This window comes from Rhea pennata, chromosome 8 (genome assembly GCF_028389875.1).
Source record: "Rhea pennata isolate bPtePen1 chromosome 8, bPtePen1.pri, whole genome shotgun sequence".
Lineage (NCBI taxonomy): Eukaryota > Metazoa > Chordata > Aves > Rheiformes > Rheidae > Rhea > Rhea pennata.
Genome location: NC_084670.1, coordinates 37108661 through 37124332, shown reverse-complemented (window position 1 = coordinate 37124332; position 15672 = coordinate 37108661). Strand labels below are relative to the sequence as shown.

Here is a 15672-nt window from a genome sequence, read left to right as displayed (position 1 = left end):
ACAGAGCGAGCGCCCGCGGTTTGGGGGGGGCGGAAGCCCAAACGGCGACTGCAACGGGCTGGATTCGTGAACGAGCGCCTTCCCCCTGCCGCAGGACCGCGCGCCGCATTCGGTACCAAGCAGCGTACGAGCAGGGCTCCCGAGGAGGTCGGGGCGCGGGGTGGCGGGGGTGGGGGGTGGGGCGTGAGGGGGGAGGCAACACAGAAAAAAAACAATAAAAATCAGCGGGGCGAGAAAGGGAAGGAATAAGACAGGCATGCACGTAACCGCAAAGAAGCGGGAGGGAGGGAGAAAGAAGGAAGGAAGCAAGCAAGCAAAGAAGGAAAGGAAGGAAAAAGAGAGAAAGAGGAAGAAAGGAAGAGAGAAGAAAAGAAGGAAGGGAAAGAAAGAACAGGACGCAGAACAGAAAGGGGAGGGAAAAAAGAGCAATGAAACAAAAGAAGGGAAAGTAGCACGCAAGCAGCAGCGGAGAAGTAGAAGCTCTCCAAGGAGAGCAAAGGTGTGGGTGCGGGCTGGTCCGGTAGCGCTACCGGCCCACCGGGTCCCCCTCGGCGGCAGCCGGCCTGCGCACTCGGGCGGGGGAGTGGGCTTCGGGGCCGGCCAGCCGGTCTACCCGGCCCCGGGAAAGGCGGCGGGGAGGTGCCAATCGGGGGTGGGGGGGATAAAAGAGAGAGACAGACAGAGAGCGAGCGCCCGCGGGGGGGTGGGGGTGGGGGGAGGAGAAAACCCAAACGGCGACTGCAAGGGGCTGGCTAATGATGCTGGGCAGTGACTTTCTCACGGCGAGCTGTGGCCTTGTCCTGCCTGTTGTGGCCCATAGGGGACGGTCAAGAGGGACTGGGAGTGCATTCAGAAAAGAGGATTGCCTGGGCTGCTGAGAACTGACAGTGCCTTCTTGCCTCTGCCAGAGAGATGAGGAAGATCTCAAGACACGTGCGTGTTCTCCTCTTGCACCAGCTGTTAGCATGCCTCCACCTGGAGTTCCTGTTCCAGCAGCAGCTCCGGTTGCAGGAGCAGCTTCTGAAGCAGTCCTCTCAGGAGATCCCCACCATGGCTTTTCTGGTGGAGGTGAGCCTGATGTCAGGGGTGCCCCTGGGGTGCCTCTGATCCCTCTGCTCTCCTGTGCCCCTGCTGCAGGGTGGAAGGCAGTGAGTGGAGCTGGGGCAGTGGGTGCACTTGGCTTCGTCCATCAGCAGTGGGGTAACTCTTGTCCCCACCTGTGTTCTGTGCCACCTTTGTGGATGGTAGAGAGGAGCAGAGGAGCAGGTGAGGGATGTGCACGGTGGGCCCTGCTGCCCAGGACTGCGCGTGGGGCCCCAGGGGCTCTTGGCACTGCCTGTTGCCTGTGGGCTAGGCTTTGTATGGGCCTGGTGCCCTTGCCCGGAGCTGTTGGTGGGCTGCAGCACTGCCCGAGGCAGGGAGTCGTGCCAGCTCTGCCAGTTTCTCCCTGCAACGTGTGTTTCAGCTGCTGGCTTGCCCAGACCTTCACATAGAGGATGATAACGTCCTGATCCTCTTTGCGAGGTATCTGCAGAGCAACAGTCAGGTCATGCGCGGGCTGGTGCTCAGAGGCCTCGTCCTGCTGGGCGAGGATCCAGAGGCGGTGAGTAGGGGACAGGCGGTGAAGCTGTGCGGGCAGCATGGGGCTGGGTAGGGGGTGCTGGGGAAGACACACAGGGGGCGACTGATCAGGTCTGTTGTGGCCCATAGGGGACTGTGGAAGCAGCTCAGACACCTGGCAGAGACAGCGCAGACATGGAGGATTGACGAATGCCTGGTAAGGACAGCTGCACAGCCCCCAAGCCCAGCCCAGACAAGGCCTATCCCCCTCTGTGCCCAGGGTGTGGGGCAGGCCGCTGTGCCCCTTGCCCTGGCTGGCAGCTCTGGGAGCAGTACTCATGCTGCCCTTCTCCAAGCACGCTGCTCCGGCAGGCTCTTCTACAGAAGAAGTCTTCTACAGGGCCTGCTAAAGCTGCCGCTGGCCCAGCCGGGCCTTGCAGCAGGAGGGTACCTCAACATGCCTGGGGAGCAGCCTGCCCTCTGCTCCCTCCAGAGCTCGGCACTGGCCAGCCTGTGCATGGGAGTCACGAGCGAGCTGGCAGGGGGAGGCCAGTCCCGGGCGGAGGGGCTGCGTGGCTGCATGGGGAGGGTGTGTGCCAAGCCTGTGCCCTTGTAATCTCCCCAGCTGGCGAGGGGCAGGAGAGCAGAAGAGCACCTGCGCGAGAGCCTGTTGTACTTGCAGAGCCCCCAGGAGTCCTTGCGAGAGGCGGCTGTGAGGTTCACTGGTGAGCCCCAACTGCTGGCGTCCCTTTCTGACCCGGGGCAGCTCGGCTGTGGCTGCTGTGCTGGCAGCAAGAAGCAGCCCTGTGGCTGTTGTGGCCCCCAGTGCCTGATGCAGGGCCCGGGCACCCAAGGGCTCTGTGTCACCTTCTCCCATCTCTGTCCACACATATGGGGCTCTTGGGAGTCTCCTCCTATCCCTCACAGCAATGCCCTGGGGTCAGCGCTGTCTGAAGGGAGGAAGGAACATGGGTAGGCTGGCTGGCATCAGGGTTGCTGCTGGGCATGGGCTGTGGAGCAAGATTTATGGGGGCCTCTGTGTGTGCCTAGGGCTTGTGGCGCAGCACCTGAGGGTCCAGAGCAAGGAGAAGCTGGAGGACATCTGCAAGGGTCAGTGAGAGCAGCAGGGTGTCCACCAGGGCTGGTGGGAGGAAGACAGATGCTGGACAGGGAGCTCCCGCCCCTGCTCTAGCTGAGGAGGGCTCTGCTCCCTGTGCGGACCAGGGGCGATGTGGGTAGAGTAGAGAGAACATTGCTGGCCAGCAGCTCCCAGCTGATCCGTTTGTCCCTCCTGCTGGCTCCTAGCTGTGGGAAGAGCTGGGTGGAACTGGCCGTGCCAGCAAGGGATGCCTGGGGTCCATGCAGATATGGGGTCTTGATCTCTGCTCTGGTCCTTTCTCTTTCAGCCCTGCAGAGCTTGCAGGAGGATGTCAGCCCTTCCATTTGTTGCCTGGCCACGCAGACCATCCTGCTCCTGAAAGCTCCAGGGAAGAAGACTCCCACCACAGGCCTGTGCTACCACCTAAGGAGAGCGTGTGAGTGGTGGCACTGTCCTCTGCGTGGAGGCTGTGTTTGCTGCCAGAACTCGGCCACCTCCTGATGCCAGGCTGCTCTGGCCACCTGGACCACCTGAATGTATGGGAAGTCAGGGGCCGGGTAGGGTCCGGCTCCTGGCTTCTCTCCCTGCCTGCAGGACAGCTCCAGCCCTCAGGCCCGGCCCGGCCCAGCCTTGTTCTGCCGGTCCACCATCTTCTGCACTTTCCCCAAAAGAAGCAGCCCTGTCTCTTCACTACGTGTCAGTGGCTTTTCTTTGGGCAAATGAATCGGGGGAAAACTCAGGCCGGGAAGGCATCGGGCTCAACTTGGGAGGGGGAGGGCACACACTTGCTGCAGCAGTCTGTGCAGCCACAAGATTCCCCTCTTCCAGCAGTCAGAGCAGCCCCTCGTTTCCCCTTACAACAGGCCTTGGAAGGAATGGAAGCACCCAGTGGCCTTGAGAATTGTGACCTGTTCTGCAGGAGGAAGGACCCAGAGCCGGCCCTTCGCCAGCGCTGGCTTTCCTTGGTGTGGCTGAGCCCAGGAGCAACCAGGCTGCTGAGATGCTCTGGCTTCAGCAGCCAAGTCAGCTCTCATGCTGGGAGAGGCTCCTTGGCCAGGGCAAGGCTGCAGCCATAGAGGCTCCAGCCCCTCCACGAGCAGAGCTCTTCAGGCACCAAAAAAGGAAAAAGCCAAATGGGGGAGCAGCTTATCGATGGGTATAAGTATCTGGTGGGAGAGGATCAAGAGGCTGGAGCAGGACTCTTGTCGGTGGTGCCCAGTGACACGCTGAGGGGTGAGGGGCACAAAGTGAAGTGCAAGCATACTGTGTGTGAATCTGAAGAAAAAGCTGGTTTACTGTGGGGGTTACTGAGCAAGGGAGCAGTTGTACAGAAGGGCTGTGGGGTTTTGAGCAGAGCTGTGTCATTGCCCTGAAGCAGCAGAAGCCCTTGGCGAGGGGCACAGCCCTGTGCAGGATGGTCACGGAGAAAGGAGGGAGGTGCAGGAGGGCATGTGGTAATTGTCACAAAGCAGGGAGTGAGCAAAGCTGCACTGTGCCTTGGCTGTGGGGTGTGAGCGCTCTGTTCCTGGAGGACTGCTTGAGCCCTGCATATCCTACAAGAGGGGCTGGAAGGCCACTAGGCTGTGCAGACGCAGCACAGATACCGCAGCATCAGCCCTGAGGACATTGCCCTGTGGCGCATCCCTGCCCTCGCCTCTCCTCCATGCCGAGGTTGTGTGGCAACTCATGGCCTTTGGCTGAAGCTGCGGGGGAGAGCAGCTGCCCGCTCGCCTTGCTGCCCCCATGGCAGCAGGGCAACGCAGAGGGAGCTGCTGGGGAGGTGCTGGGATGGCTGGCTCTGGCAGGGCAGCCGGGCAGCTCTCGGCCCCTGTGTGCCTTTTTGGTGGGAGTTTGCAGGGCAGGAGCCTGGCCTGGGGCTTGGGGTGCCAGGGAGAGGAAGTTATTAAAAAGTAAGAACTGAATTGTGAGCTAATCCTGAGTTCTGTTAAGTGAGCTCTGATGCTTCAGGAGCATCTGAGCAGCCCAGCAGCCCGGAACTGCTGGTGGCATGCTGCACTGCCGGACACAGGGTCTTGCTAGCTCCTACATTGGCTCAGTAGCTGCAGGGCTTGGGCAAGGCTGCACACATTGCTCTGCTCTGCTGCCTGCCCTAAAGCACGCAGAGAGGAGGAACTGCTGGGCTGCACGTTGCACACCAAGGACTGTGATTGCATGTGGCCAGGCACCACAGGATTTGCCCATGCAGGCACCTGTGCAGCAGAGCCCAAAGTTCTGCATGGGCACGAGAGGCTCCAGGCTTTCCAATAAGAGATTTGACACCTTTGGGAGGAGGTTTGACACCCGGTGATTGCTCTCCTTCAAGGCCCTTCTTCTCCCAGGCTAGAATAGAGGTGGTGCCTGCTCTAACACCCCCATGGCCATCACTGCTCGGCTCTGGCTCTCCACCGGGCTCTGACCAGCAGTGCCAGTGCCAGGCCGAGAGGCAACGGGCACAAACTGAAACAGAGCATGTTCTGGTCAAAGCCAAGAGAAACCTTTTGGGCCAGGAGGGTGACTGAGCATTGCAACAGGTTGTCCACAGACAGAGCGGAGTCTCCATCCTTGAAGCCAGTCCAAACCTGACTGGACGTAGTCCTGGGCAACCTGCTCTAGGTGACCGCACTCCAGAAAGAGGCAACGAGATGAGCACCAGAGACCCCTTCCAACTGAAACCTGCTGTGGTCCCGCTTTCTGGATCCTCACGGCCTTTCCTGGAGGGAAGCTCTGTAAGGGCAGAGGCTCCTACCAGTCAGTCTTCTCGTACAAGCTGCAGTTTGCCCCAGTGAATCTGGCCAGCTTCATTTCTTGCCCTGGCAGAAACGGCCACACGCTCCAGCTGCTATCTGGTACAGCCAGATCACACAATTGTCGTGACTCTGTTTCAATACTTGTTTTATTCCTGCTCAGCTACCTGCACACCCCGAGTACCAGTACTTTCAGGGCGCAGCACTCACTGATGGTGGGCTCCAGTGGCTCTGGCAGCTGCGGTTTGTAGTCCACCTGGTCCTGCCTGAGGGCTGCGATACCCACTCGCATTTCAGTGCTGAGGGCTGCAGGCTGGGCAGAGCAGCCAGCCAAAGAGATGAGACCCTGCAGCATGACTTCTTGCCTTCTCTGGTCTCTTGTGCTTGTCCTGCTGCAGGTGCAGCAAGCACAGCTGCCCACATGCTTTCTCCTCAAGCCAGGGTTTCCCTCCAGCCTGCAGAGCTCCTCATAGCTATTGCAGCTGCACCTGTCCCAGCAGCCAGCCTGTCCCCAGGGGAGCTGAGGGTGTTTGGCCCAGCTCCTGGGAATTACATGCCTGGGGGTCTCAGGGGGTTGAGTCCTGCCTGGCTCTGCTCGGCCTCTTCTCCACAAACTCCAGCCTCACTGCACTGCTCCCGCTTGCGCTAAGAAAACCTCCGGCAGGACCTGTCTCTTCTGCTCCCAGCACATTTAACCCCATGCGGCTCAGCACATCTCCCTTTCCCCCTCCAAGACTGAGGCCAAGCCCTGATGCCTGTGGGCATGACAAAGCCTGCCAAGAGACAGAGGACCTTTGGGGGACAGCCAAGGCTTTCTTGTCTATGGTCTGTGTGAGGGGGTTACTCCACTTTCCAAGCCTCCTTGCCCCAAGGCCTGCACGGTGCTCTGCTCCCAGGGCCGTGGCACCACACAGCCTGCCTCACCTGCCCTGTCCCACCTGTCCCCTGGCTTTGCCACAAAGCTCCACAGCAAGAACCTCCCACCCAACTGAGGCCCAGCTGGCGCAGCTGCAAAGCCAGAGGCCACCAGCCAGTAATGAGGCCACACAGAGCAAGAGCCACAGAGACATCCAGGGTTCAGCATTGTCCAGGGATTTGTCCTCAGGAGGAAACAGGCAGACAGCTCACTCTCACCCTCCACCGAGCTCAGCCAGCAACTGCCAGGACCACGTGGTAGTCCTAGGCACATGCCACTGTGTGCTGGCAACATCATCAGACCCACATCACTCTCACCAAAGGCCCAGGGATGTCACCAGACTTTCCCCTGGGCACCCAGCAGTGAGAAAAGCTCCACACTGTGCTACAGAGGGCCCTGAAGAACATTTCTAACCCTGCTCCTCCCATTGCTGTCCCCGCTAAGGGGCCCTCTCCCCAGCAGGACGGCACAACTCAGCCCCACCTGCTTTGGACAATGCTCAGAAGTCATTTATGGCAGCACCACAGCGTACTTCGCTGCTTACTAACAGAGCTGGGAGGAGGGCCTCAGCCCAGACGGTCGCAAAAGGGGGCCAGCTGGCAGCTGGACAGGAGGCCATGGAGCAAAACACCAGCTATCTCACAGCACCAAGGACCTAGGAGGACAGAAAGCATGTATTACTGCAGAACCCCAGCAAAGCAACCTCCAGCACTGCCCTGCTCCCAGCACTGGGTCTCACACCCCTTTGCCCCGAGAGCACAGGGCGCTCACAGAAACACTCCTCCCACCCCGTGAAGGCTCCAGGGCAAGAGGCAGACACCAGCTCTCACCAGCACCTTCAGCAAAGGGGTTGCCCACAGGCTCCCAGCATGGACAGCACAAGACAAGTCCTGAGGACTGACCTGCCCGGCCTGTAGCTGGGCTCCTCCTTCTTTCCGCCTAGTGCCCTTTCCCCTGAGCAGAGCGAGCTCCAGCTGCTGCCTCTGCAGCACCAGCAGCCTGTACACATCACATGGTCCCCAAAGCAGCCTCACATCCACCACCTCACTCACAGAGGCTTTGCACATGCCCCTGCGATCCCCCTGCCTCCAGCAAGCAGCAAGGGCCCCCCGCTCAGGCTCTACAGGGCACAACCACCTCTCCAAGAACAGGCTGCTCAGACCCCACAGCCAGGGCACAGTTGAGCTTTGCTCACTCCTCGCTTTGGGGCACTCACCTGACACCTCCTCCCACACCTGCCTCCTGCCTCCCTCCTCAGCCTGGGCAGGGCTCTGCTCCTCACTGACAGCTTCTGGCACTTCCAGGAAACAAACCAGCATTGGCCGTGCAGAAGCAAAGCCCCACAGGATGACAGGAAAGAAAAAGAGGTCAAGAGCAAGACCACTCTCTCTCTCTCCAGCACACCAGGCCCCAGCCCAGGCTCCTGCTCTGCAGACTCCAGCCAAAAAGGTACACAGGACCTGGGAGCTGCCTGGCTGCCCTGCCAGAGTCACCCATCCCAGCACCTCCCTGGCAGCTGCCCTGCTCCAATGGGGGCAGCAGGGTGAGCAGGCAGCTGCTCTCCCCCGCAGCTTCAGCCAAGGGCCATGGCTGGCCACACAACACCACAACAGGCTGCCCAGAGGCTCCTCCCTCCTGAGCGTGGCAGGGGAGGCTGCAGGGCAGAGCAGCTTTGTCCCCTGGCCAAGGAGCATTTCCCAGCACTGCTCTGACTGCTGCAAGAGGGGAATCTTGTGGCTGCACAGACTGCTGGAGTGAGTGTGTCCCCTGCCCCTCCCAGGCTGAGCCCGATTCCTTCATGGCCTGAGTTTTCCACCAATTTGTTTGCCCAAAGAAAAGACACTGACATGTGGTGAAGAGACAGGGCTGCTTCTTTGGAGAAAGCAGAGCAGAGGGTGAATGGGCAGCACAAGGCCGGGCCAGGCCAGGTAGCACAGGGCTGGTGGCACAGGCCTGTGGTGGGAGTCTTCTTCCCTGGAGCTCTCAGGAGCAGGATGCTTTCCGTGGCCAGGCTACAGATGGAAGGGCTGATGTCAGAGAACCATAGAATCAGTAAGGTTGGAAGGAACCTCTGGAGATCATCTAGTCCAACCCCCCGCTGCTCCAGCAGGCTCACCTAGACCATGTTAGACAAGGCTGCATCCAGGTGGGCTTTGAAGGTCTCCAGAGAAGGAGACTCCACAACCTCTCTGGGCAACCTGTTCCAGTGCTCCATCACTCTCACAGTGAAGAAATTTCCCCTCACGTTCAGGCAGAACTTCCTGTGGTTCAGTTTCTGCCCATACCTCTTGTCCTGTCACATGGGACAACTGAAAAGAGTTTGTCCTCGTCCCCTTGACATCCTCCTTTCGGGTACTTACACACATTGATAAAATCCCCCCTCAGTCTTCTCTTCCCCAGGCTGAAGAGGCCCAGCTCTCACAGCCGTTCCTCATAGGGCAGATGCTCCAGCCCTCTGATCATCTTCATAGCCCTACACTGCACTCTCTCCAGGAGCTCCATGTCTCTCTTGGACTGGGGAGCCCAGAACTGGACGCAGCACTCGAGATGATTACTCTACTTACCAGGGCTGAGTAGAGGGGCAGGATCACCTCCCTCGACCTGCTGGCAACAGTCTTCCCAATGCACCCCAGGATACCATTGGCCTTCCTGGCCACAAGGGCACATTGCTGGCTCATGGTCAGCTTGTCATCCACCAGCACTCCCAGGTCCTTCTCTGCAGAGCTGCTCTGCAGAAGGTCAGCCCCCAGCTTGTACTGTTATTTCTCCCTAGGTGCAGGACTCTGCACTTGTCCTTGTTGAACCTCAAGAGGTTCCTCTCTGCCCAGCCCTCCAGCCTGTCCATGTCTCTCTGTGTGGCAGCACAGCCCTCAGCTGTATTAACCATTCCTCCCACATTGGTCTCATCAGCACACTTTTTGAGGAGGCACTCTGTCCCTTCATCCAGGTTGCTGATGAAGAAGTTGAACAGCCTGGGACCCGGTATAGAGCCCTGGCGGATGCCACTAGCCACAGGCCTCCAACTAGACTGCATGCCACTGATGATGACCCCCTGAGCTCTGCCTTCCAGGCAGTTCTCAATCCACCTCACTGTCTGCTCATCTATCCCACACTTCCTGATCTTATGTAGGAGGATGTTCTGGGAGACAGTGTCAAAAGCCTTGCTGAAGTCAAGGGACACAAGATCCACTGCTCTCCCCTCATCTACCGACCAGTCATTCCATCAGAGAAGGCTAGCAGTTTGGTTAAGCACAATTTCCCCTTGGTGAATCCATGCTGGCTGTTCCTGGTCACCTTCATTTCCTCCATGTGTCTGGGGACGGCATCCAGAAGGAGCTGTTCCATCAGCTTTCCAGGGATGCAGGTGAGGCTGACTGGCCTATAGTTGCCTGGGTCCTCCTTCTTGTCCTTTTTGAAGACTGGAGTGACATTGGTGTTCTTCCAGTCCTCAGGCACCTCTCCAGTTCTCCAGGACTTTTCAAAGATGATGGAGAGTGGCCTGGCAACAATGTCCACCAGCTCTCTCAGCACCCATGGGTGCATCCCATCCAGGCCCATGGATTTGTGAATGTCAGGCTTGCCCAGAAGGTCTCTAATTCTATCCTCCTCAACCAAAGGGAAGTCTTCCTTTCTCCAGACTTTCTCCCTTGCCTCCAGGCTCCAAGATTCTTGAAGACTGCCCTTAGCAGTGAAGACTGAAGCAAAGGTGGCATTCAGTAATTCTGCCTTCTCTGTATCCTCTGTCACCAGGGCACCCGCCCCATTCAGTAGCTGGCCCACATTTTTTCCAGTCTTCCTCTTGCTACTGATGTATTTGAAGAAGCTCTTCCTATTGCCCTTAACATCCCTTGCTTGGTGAGGTGAATCCCATCTCTCCCCACCAGTTGCTGATCTTCAAACCATGTTCTATCATCATAGAATCCAAAATCCTGTTGCCAACACCAGCAGCGTAGCCAGTTGTTGATTTGGAAAAAATGTCCTACTCCTCCTCCCGTGCCTCCTCCTAATTGGCAGAACCAATGAGAAGACCACCTGCATTCCCAGACCCTTGACCACCATGCCCAAGGCCTTGAAGTCTTCTTTGATTGTTTCCAGTTTGCTCTCTGTATCATTAGCTCCCACATGAAAGAGCAACAGGGGGTAGTAGTCCGAGAAGCGGACAAGCCCTGGTAGCCTTTCAGACACCTCTCGTATCCTCACCCCCAGCAGGCAGAAAACCTCTCTAGAGGAGGGGTCAGGTCAGCAGATAGGCGCCTCTGTCCCCTGCAGCATGGAATCACCCACTTCAACCGTTTATCGCCTCTTCCGAGTGGTCATGCAAGGCACAGGCTCAGGCAGCCCAGTTGCTTCCCTTGAGGTCAGGTCCGGGTCCTCCTCATCCTGGAGTGCACTAAACCTGTTCAACTCTAACTCCAAGTCTACAGGAGGATTAGGGGCCTTTCTTCTTTTTGTTTGAGAAGCAACTAGTTTCCCGCCTTCTTCAGTACAGTGCTGTGCTGTACTATTTCACTCTGCACAGAGCCTTCCAGTAACTCCCCTGCTGCAGGGGACTGGGACTGCAGGAGCAGTGCGGTCTCTAAGAATGCCCTGTCCATCTCCTGCTCACTTTCTCGCATGCTTCACACTCTGCTGACTTCATCCAGCAACTCTTTGACTTGACCACACAAATTGTCAACAACAGCACACCTCTTGCAGGAGGGTGGACCATCAGTCCAGGCCTTCTGGAGAGGCTCCAAGCACGCCCTGCAGCCCGAGACCTGCAGGGCAGCATCTGCTCTAAGAGGCTCTGTCTGGGTTGAAGCTTCCGACACAGCTAATGTAGCAGTTCCCACAGCTACAGGCAAATACACTTTGTGGTGAGTTATAACCATGTTTGTGAGAGTGGGCACTACTAGCACTGGAAAAAGAAAGATTTCCTCTTGCGCCTAACTGCACTCCTCCTGCATAAACTGCTGCGCTCTGGGAGCTGTGCTCCAGGCCTGGCTCTTATGCAGACCTCTCCCTACTACTGACTCACAGGGTACTTGATCCACCCTAAACAAGGGCTACCTGGATCAGAAGGCCCAACTCCCTCTATTCAGGAGCAACCTAGACTGCTCCCTAGCAGTAGCTACACCCAGAGAGAGTGGGTGATAAGTGCTGGGGTTTCTTCCAGGAGAGCTTAAGGCTTCCTGCAGTTGCCCTTGCCGGCAGAAATTCCTATATCTATTCTACGCAAGGACAGAATAAGATGGACTCCCTTTATCTTGCCCAACTCAACATAGTCGTTAGCACTGCCTTCACACAGCAGGAACCATGCTCCTGCTCCTTCAGGCTCGGTATCAATCTCTCCTTTTCATTTGAGGGTTTATAGCTAGCCAGCTATAACCCTCACTGCATCATTTTGCTATAGCTAAGGCAAAGGTTAGAAGAACAATTGCAGCACTGAATCATTACACAAGCCATTACACATACAGCTATAATAAAAAGAATTAGCAGAACTAATTTCTTCAGCCATTTCCAGTCTGGTAACCTTGAGGTTGATTGGTGCCAAATTTCTTCAAATCCCAGGGATTTATGTTCTAGTTAGATTCCCAGGGGCCAACATCCAGTCTGGCAAGCCAGCACAAACTCTCACACACACAGACAAACATTCTTCAGTAGCAAGCAGTTTATTAGTAGATACTTACAAACAGACCGACCCGATGGTAATCTCGAGAAGGACCACCTCAATGCTTGTCCCGATCATCTGCATGATGAGAGAGGGAGTCAGCAGCCACAATCTTTTCGGACATCCCCGAGGAGGCAACGTGGTCCTCTGTTGTGTAGCAGCCTCTTTCTCCTTGAGAAAAACTCTGGTATTTATGATTATTTGCAGTAGGTGGGAGTCCCGGCACCTGGGGCCAGAACGTGCAGGGAGTCTAGCCCAACTCCGCCCCGGTTGCATAACCGGGCTATGATACTGCACATGCCTGCAGACTTATTTCAGGGGCCACATTTGGCTTTGGGGGTCTCTACTTCATTACTCTTCAACTTCTGACCTTCATGTGGACTACTTCTCCTGGTGATTCTGTGGCTGGAAGCCACAGAACCTCTGTATAACCAACTGCTGTCCTTTCTCACAGATTTCCAAGTCTTTGTTAGTTACTTATTTGTATCCGGCTTAACACAGCGGTATTGTTCTAGGCCTGAAAGTTGCAACACTAGACTATTCTCACCAAGTATCAGCTGGTACAGATACAAATGCTACAACAGGGACCATTCCCACCAAGTATCACATAGTATGGATACAATGTATCATCTTTCTGCTCTTGCTGTAATACACTTACTTGTTTTATTATTCCAAGGTCTACGTTTATTCCCCCTGGCTCATCAATGGATGTGCAACAGCTAGCGTTCACAACAGCACATACTCCTCCATGGGAGGCCAACATCACATCTAAAGTCATTCTGCTTTGCAATGCAACCGTTGAAATCTCCGTAACCTCTTTTTGCAAGGCATCTGCTGCATCCGAGGTGGCACTTCCAATCCTTTCCATGACTGCCGATATAGTCACTATAGCTTTCTCTAATTCACTAACTCCCAGCCAGAGGATGAACCACCTAACAAGTGAATGGAAAGCTGTAGATTGAAATGATAGCGGATTGGGAGGTATTGCTCTTCTTTTTCTTCCTGGAGATGTTCTCACCCATCCTACTCCCTGAAGCTCAGATATTACCTTAATTCTGGGGACTGTCACCCCTAAAGTACAACTGCCTGTCCACCAAGGACCTAAGACTTTACGAGCCTCACTTCCGCACAACCAATACCATCCTAAACCATGTCGAGTTAACATCCCTGTAACATCACCAAGTTCACTCCTAACAGGTTGATTGATTCCTTCTACTATATATGAATCATTATTACAATAGCCATAATCTGGGTCATAATGAGACCCTCCCCCCCATCCATTTACAGTTACACGTGATGTATCATTCTCATCCCACAGGACCGTGGAAAGACTTAAATATGTGAGTGGACCAGAGGTGAAAGTCCAGTTACTTGTATGATTCCACTCTGCTTCTTCTTCTTCTTTTTTTTTTTTCTTTTTTTTTTTTTCAGTGAGTCATTTAAAGCTATTCCAAACACGGATATTCCGTGTTGATTACTGCTTTGGGGCATTTGGGTACATATCCAACAATCATTCTTGTGTAACAGCTGAGTGATATTTTGAGCTAGGATCAAAGGTAAATTTTGGTCCCAACGTAAGATTTGCCAGGCTTGACTCGTGGCAACCAATATTAATGCAAACAAACCCCGGAGGTCAATCGTAGTTTCTTCTTATCTTAAGAAGAGCCTTTGTAACTCCAGAATAATGGATCTATGGACCTTTGCCCCAAACCTTAACAGCGGTGTGAGTTATTAGGAGAACTCGAAGTGATCCTTTTCACTTAGGCGTCAGTTTAGAATTTTGAGAAAACTCTTTTACCTTTCCTGGCTGTAAATCATTCATTTGTAGTTCTGGGGGTAACAGTACAAAAGAATCACTACGCTTGCTGAATACTCACTTGCAACAAAACCACAAAGCCAGCTCTGCAGAATAGACAGGCTTTAGACATCATACGTCTGAAGCAGCAGGGCATTTGTGGATTTCTAGGGTTATCTCAAACAGATTGTTGCATATTCATCCCCAATGTTACTGCAAGCCTGGGAGACCAGCTTAAACAGATGCAGGAGGTGGCCTCCAATACCCGGGCCTTGCGGGATGGTCTTATTGAGGGATGGTTAGGCCACCTGTTTAACCAATTAGGGTTTAACGTTTCTGGATGGCAACTTCCATGCTCCAAACCATCACTGTAATTGTCGCGGTACTACTATCGGTCTCCTGCACTTTGCAGTGTGGAAAGACTGTAAAAACAGGGAGAATTCTCTCTCTCAGCATTACCCTTTCGTGAGGATGAGCTGCTCTCCCGCAATTAACGGATGTCCCTACATCTCACGCATCACATCAGGTAGTATCTTTTCACAATCCCACCTATACTTAAGACATACCGTTGGGGGCAAGGGGTACCTCCACTACCACCCCAGCAAGGACAGTGGATGACACAAGTCACGGAGGTGGAGCATGTAGGGGAGGCTGCACTGAACCCCGTTGTTACCTCAAAGGTACACCTGCTTCCACAGGCTGCCCCCCAGCCTCTGTTATATAAGCTATTAAGGCGAGCAGATACCTGAGGGCTGATATAACTTGCTTTATTAATAGGACTTGGACAGCTGCATTGTCCTGTGAACAGGACAATCTGCCAAGAACTGACCATCTGGAACCACACCTTTGTTTCATCTGAACCACATCTTAGCTCCACTGGCTGAACAAAGCTTTGTCTTATGACTTGTGGTCACCACTGTCAGGTACATCTATAGGTAAGGGAAGCGGACTTACTCTAGGAGAGACAGGTACAAGTCGCCTCCTCCCTGGTTTGGGGACACCTGACCCCAAACTCCTCGAGGTTGAGAGCCCAAATTGCTTGGTGGTACGTAGACTCTGCTTTATTTGCTAACTATTGATTGATCTTTCTTTCTATTCCTCCGATATGTGAATAGCCTCTGCCTGCAAATTAATAAATTGTATCCTACTCATTGCTTGCTTGTGTTGTGACATTGCTTAAAGCAGAACAGGAAGGTGGAGGTGGAGTTGCTAGGCCTGATGCTGTTCTCTTTACACAGTCACAGTCCCTCTGCAGGGTTCAACTCTCCTCTGTCGCTGTTATGCACACCCACAGTCATGGGGAAGGTTCTGAACACCCCCAACAACAGGTTCACTGCCCTAAGCACTCTTCGGCACGGAAGAAAGGCATTTGAGTGACTGTGAAGAACTGCTTTACTCTTGTACCAGTGGTCCCAAGGAGAGATCTCATAGCTGCGGTAAGAAGGAGTTAATTCCCGACCACAACAATTAACCCTGCCCTAGCAGTGAAAGCAGGTGTTGTCTCTCAAGGTCCTGACAGAAGGAGTTAAGTCTAGACCACCCTGATTAACACTGCCCCTTATCTCAAAGCCCTGACATCCTCCCTTCTGGAGGGTGAGGCACAGGAATGCAGACTGCTTGTAGTTGCAGTAAGAACACCTCTGACTTACACAGGGGTATAGACAATGTCACTTTGTAGGGTTTCAGGTATGTGGCCTGTTGTGAGGAATTTCAGCTGTGGCTTTTATCCTTTCTGGGTTAATTGTTCGCTGTCCCTCCTTCAGGATGAATCCCCAGTACTTCCCCTCTGGAGCTCAGAGAGAGACGTGCAATGCCCTGCAGTTGCTGATGCAGCGCATAAATAGGTAGTATCCTTTAAACAATCATTGTGATTTTACTTGTCAGCAGTAAACCATCTACACACTGTAT

At 54.8% G+C, this 15672-nt stretch overlaps 1 pseudogene; it reads left to right on the top strand.

The window, feature by feature from the left end:
• The window catches only part of LOC134143744 (DNA polymerase epsilon catalytic subunit A-like), an 85697-nt pseudogene that overhangs the window by 4102 nt on the left and 65923 nt on the right, over window positions 1–15672 (top strand).